At 51.0% G+C, this 5,252-nt stretch overlaps 1 protein-coding gene across 9 annotated transcripts in view; it reads right to left on the reverse strand.

Annotated features, from left to right (window-relative positions):
* SENP6 (SUMO specific peptidase 6) overlaps nucleotides 1-5,252 on the reverse strand; it is a 114,750-nt gene that overhangs the window by 96,529 nt on the left and 12,969 nt on the right. The gene's annotated exons all lie outside the window — the stretch shown is intronic.

Genomic DNA, 5,252 nt, shown 5'->3' on the forward strand with positions numbered 1-5,252 from the left:
GGGGGGGGGGATGTGCCCCGCCCCCCCAGAATTGTGCGTAGGGCAGATATGGGCTGCTTGCTATGGGCTCGGGACTCTGCTGCCTTTCCCTCAGGAACCGCACCCTATCATGCCCCCTACCCACCTGGCAGGAGGAGACACAACTCATCACCCTCACTGCTGTCGGGTCTCCCGAGGGAAAAGCAGTAGAGCAGAGAGCCCCAAACCCACAGTGAACAGCCCATATCCAGCCCACACACACACCAGCATGCCTTCCCCAGGGGGTGTGCACAGTGGCAGGGAGCTGTCCCCCCCTCACACCTGCTAGATGAGCCACCCATGGCTCCATCCCACTCCCTGCCCCAGGTCCTATGCACCACCCTGGCTGGGCAGCCCCCCCAGCCCCACTCCCTTCCTCACTGTGGGGGCCTCAGTCTGGCCCCCCATGCCCCTTCCCCTCCACAGACTTACCCACAGGGAGCTGCTCTCCATGCTGCCGGGCTTTACTCTTGGCCACATGCATGTGTACAGCCACATACATGCACACAGCACCCCCTGTATCTTGCTCCTAACAACCCCAAGCAAGACCCCTTGCAGGCTAGAATGCTGTCCAACTGCAAGGGAAAACCTGCTGCTTCCCAAGGGAACTTGGGCATCTGGGAGGCCGTGGCCCTGTGGGGGAGAGGGAACTCAAGTGTCCAGGGCACTGGCCAGAAGGCATAATTATCGATCAGCATTATCAGTTACAATGGCCAAAAAAAATCCAATAACGTAAAATTTCCCTATCGGTGCCAATCCAATAGGCAACCAATATATCAGTGCACCTCTAATGTTTGACACGCCTGGCCTAAATGAATGAAAATAAATCAGCACCCAAAGTCACAGGATACTAGTCTCACCTTTTCTCTAGGGTGATCATGTGTCCTGGATTGGCTGGGACAGTCCCAGATTTCACGGGCTGTCTCGGTATCCCAGCCATTGAAGAAAACTGAATCAAAAGTCCCATACTGGTGGGAAGCCACCTGCATGTGCCCAGTTCCAACTGATTGTACCGAGCAAGGCCAATGGAATTGGGACCAGGGAGCAGCCCACTGGCTGGTCTCCCTGGAGAAAATTGAAGTAAAAGTCTCAGATTAGTGCAACCCATGGTACATGCATGACTAACTCTACTGATCGAGCCACTCCCAGCTCAAAGCCCAGTGGAGTCGGGACCAGGGAACAGCTGCTGCTGTCACCCAGAGCCCAGGTGACGTAGTGTAGCTGGGCGGGGCAGGGGAGGGCAAAGAGGGCACCAGACATAAGCGAGTGCCAAAATCCCCATCAGAAGCCTTTACCATAGCAGTGGCAACACTGTGCAGCAATCCATCTGTTAGGGGCACAGGGGTGAGTGGAAGAGTGCTTCCTTTTCCCTGGGAATTTGTTTCACAGTAGGCACAGCCCCATGCCCTATAGCATATCTGGGGGTGGGTGAAGCAAATGGAACCCCAGTGGCAGGTCCCACAAAGCCTGTGCCACAGGACTGCTACCATCAGACACTCTCTCCACCTTTGCTGCCTGTGCTCTCTACACAGGAAAAGCAGCTACTGTTGCAGTGGTACTAGCACCTGCTGTTCCTGTTCAGAGAACTTAGGCAGGTAAGAATTCCCTTTTTAGCACCCCTCTCCCCACATCCCACTTGTCAGCATATTCCACATGTCCTGGACACTGAATGAGCTCACTGTGCCTCCAATTATGGAAAATATGCAAGGGTGAAAACAACTATGAAATACATGCATCATGGTTCAGTGATAGGCAAACAGAAATATAGATTCTATTTTCAGGTCTACAGTTTCTTTCTGTATACAAGAAATACCTTTCAGACAGAGACAGACTGTCCAGAGAAAAATGGACATTGTAAAGATTTATTGCCTCCAGTCATTTTTAAAATGAATAGGTAAGTATTCCTTCTTTCCAAAAATATTAACTTTCTGCTAATTAAACCATAGGACATACCAAATTTTGTATTCCTATAGTGCCATTTAAAAAAATGTGGGGGGAGGGGGGAATGACAATAAATCCAATTTATATCCATTACCAAACAATCAAGATAATTTTTTCAAGAATCAATTCAAGATGCTAGATTTCTACCAAAAGGCCTTAATACTATATTAGATCCTTGTCAATAAGCAAGGAAAATACATATCTGAATGTTCTCATAATTTATCCTCATGTTCTCAAAGAATGGCATTATATTTCCAAACAAAAATCAAAGTAAAGTATTACAGTACTCACTGTATTGTTCCACAACCAAAGTACTTAATTATGACCATCAACAATACCTTCCAAAAAGGCATAAGCAACACCATTCTAATGTCAAAAGATCAGGGTTGTCCAACTGAGTGGCTGGGGGCCACAGGACCTGTCCCCCATACAAGCCACGCACGTGCCACACAGGCTGCACTGTGAATTTCTTCCACTCCCCGCCACACTTCTAATGCGCTACATGAGCCTCCCAAACCATAAGCTTTTTCTACACTCTCTTTTCCATTGATGCATTGCACAGCCTCCCCCTCATACTATGAGGACATGCTACAACAAGCCACCCACTGCATCAGTATGGATGCTATGCTATGTTCTCAGGCCCTGGAACCCTTCAACCATGGGCTGCACACAGCCCTGAGGGCAAGGCTACTATGTCCTACCCCCAAAGGCAAAGGCAGGCAGCAAAAGCTCAAGGAAGAGCACAGGGACTCCCACATCAGAGGAAAAGTGGGGGGGCGGGAGGAGAGCAATCCTGGACTAGAAGCCTGGAGGCTACCCATTATCCATCCCCTTAGGAAAGGGGTAGGCAATGTTTTTTGGCTGGAGTGCCGAAAAACCACAATGTCTACCCTGAAAAGTGCCCGAGTGCCAATATGCCGCATGCTTATAGGCTCAGTAGCGCTACGTTGGTTAGCACTACAGATGAAAGGGACTTGAGGGTCATGATTGACCACAAGATGAACATGAGCCTTCAGTGTGATGCTGCAGCTAGTAAAGCAAGCAAAACGCTGGCTTGCACCAATAGATGCTTCTCAAGTAAATCCCAGCATGTTGTTCTCCCCCTGTACTCGGCCTTGGTGAGGCTGCAGCTGGAGTACTGTGTCCAGTTTTGGGCTCCACAATTCAAAACGGATGTGGAGAAGCTTGAGATGGTGCAAAGGAGAGCCATGGCACATGATCAGAGGTCAGGAAAACAGACCTTATGATGAGAGGTTGAGAGCCATGGGGCTCTTCAGCCTGGAAAAGCGCAGGCTCAGGGGTGATCTCGTGGCCACCTATAAGTTTATCAGGGGTGCTCATCAGGATCTGGGGGAAACGTTTGTTCACTAGAGCGCCCCAAGGGATGACAAGATGGAACAGTCACAAACTCTGCCGTGACTGATTCAGGCTGGACATAAGAAAGAACTTCACTGTCTGAGCCCCCAAGGTTTGGAATAAACTGCCGCCAGAGGCAGATCAAGCACCCACTTTGAACGCCTTCAAGACACTTTTGGATGCTTATCTTGCTGGGATCCTATGATCCCTGCTGACTTCCTACCCCTGGGGCAGGGGGCTGGACTTGAGAGGAAAAAAAAAAAAAGAGACAAAGAAGAGAAAGAGGAGAGAGAGAGAGAAGGAAAAAAGGAGAGCAGAGAGAACCAGACGCGTGCGCGCGCACACACACACACACCAACGTGCACGAAGACAGAGAACCAGAACACACCCAGAACAGACACATGCACACCCACATCCAGAACCAGACATGTGTAGGCACACAGAACCAGAGGCAGACAAATGCAAAGAACCAGATGTGCGGGTGCATGGAACCGGGTTCCTGGGCCACTGGACAAAGTCCAACCCAACAATGCCCTGGTCCCACCAGAGTCCCTCTGCTTCCCCAGGCAGCCAGTCCCCAGGCTGCAGCACAGCGGGCCAAGGCCCCAGCCTGAAGCCTGCCCATCAGCCCAACCACCAACCCACCCTGCACAGCTAAGCATGCAAAAGGTGTGGTACTCCTGGCGAGGGACAGCACCAGCCTCATCCTGGTGGTGGGGCTGGGCTGGGGCTGGGCTCAGCGCAGGTGGGAGTCAGGTGGGCTCAGCTGCAAGCCCTGCTGCAAGCAACCGGGGCTCTGTGGTCGGCAGCAGCTACCAGAGTCTGGGCCAGCTGCAGCCAGGAGGCTGTAAACAGCTGCTCTGGGCTCCAGCATCAGCTCCATACCGGCAGGTGCATGTGCGCCTTGGAGCAGACAGTGGGGATAGGGCCTGAGGCAGCACTGAGGTGCATGTGCAGTTGCTGCCAGCATGGAGCTGATGCCGGGGCTGTGGAGCCCGGTGCAGCTGTTGGCAGCCTGCTTGCTACCTGCCGGCACTGCCCCAAGGCCAGGGCGGGCATACTGTGCCGGGCTCCAGAGCCCCGCCATCAGCTCTGTGCCAGCAGTCGGGGAGGGGTCGGGGTTGTGCTGTCTCAGGCCCCTCCCCTACCATTCACTCCAAGGCATGCATGCACCTGCCGGTATGGAGCGAATGCCAGAGCCTAAAGCAGATGTTTGCAACCTCCTGGCTGCAACTGGCCCAGGTTCTGGGTAGCTGCTGCCAACTATGGAGCCCAGTCTGCTTGCAGCAGGTCTTGCAGCTGCCCAGCTGCCTGCTGGGAGCAGCCCGGGCTTCGTGGCTGGCAGCCAGCTGCCTAGAGCTCAGGCCAGCGGTGGTGTGCTGAGCAAAATGGCTTTGCATGCCATGCTTGGCACACATGCCAGAGGTTGCTGACCCCACCTTAGGATATGCATGCAGCACATGAGCAGCTAGTTGGGACAGTCCTGCACTAGATCATGGTTTAAATAAAATGAAGTTTACACTCTGTAAAAGTCTTTCTACCAAGAACCAGGAGACTCCTTTATTTTCTATGTGAAGATACAAAGTTTTCAACATACTTAAAAAAAATTTAATGTGGTAAGAAGCAGCATAAAGACAGATGTGTGTGTGAAGCTGTGATAATCAAAATTAAAACATCAGAAGAAAACTGGAAATTAAGTGGGATCACATCAAAATAACTGCTTTGAATAAAAATTTCCACCAAATGAGAAGACAAATGCAAAGCACCATCAGGCATTTGAAACAACTATACTATCAGAAAAAAAACCCAAAAGAACTAAGTAGCAGCAATTTCTCTCCAGTTAAGAATATAGGGCAGCAGTAGTATTCTAGCTTCCTAAAAGGAGTAGCTTTTGAAAGGTCTTATAAAACTCTTTAGAGAAATAGGTAATATGTAGG

Source organism: Alligator sinensis, unplaced genomic scaffold, assembly GCF_000455745.1.
Source record: "Alligator sinensis unplaced genomic scaffold, ASM45574v1 scaffold37_1, whole genome shotgun sequence".
Classification (NCBI taxonomy): domain Eukaryota; kingdom Metazoa; phylum Chordata; order Crocodylia; family Alligatoridae; genus Alligator; species Alligator sinensis.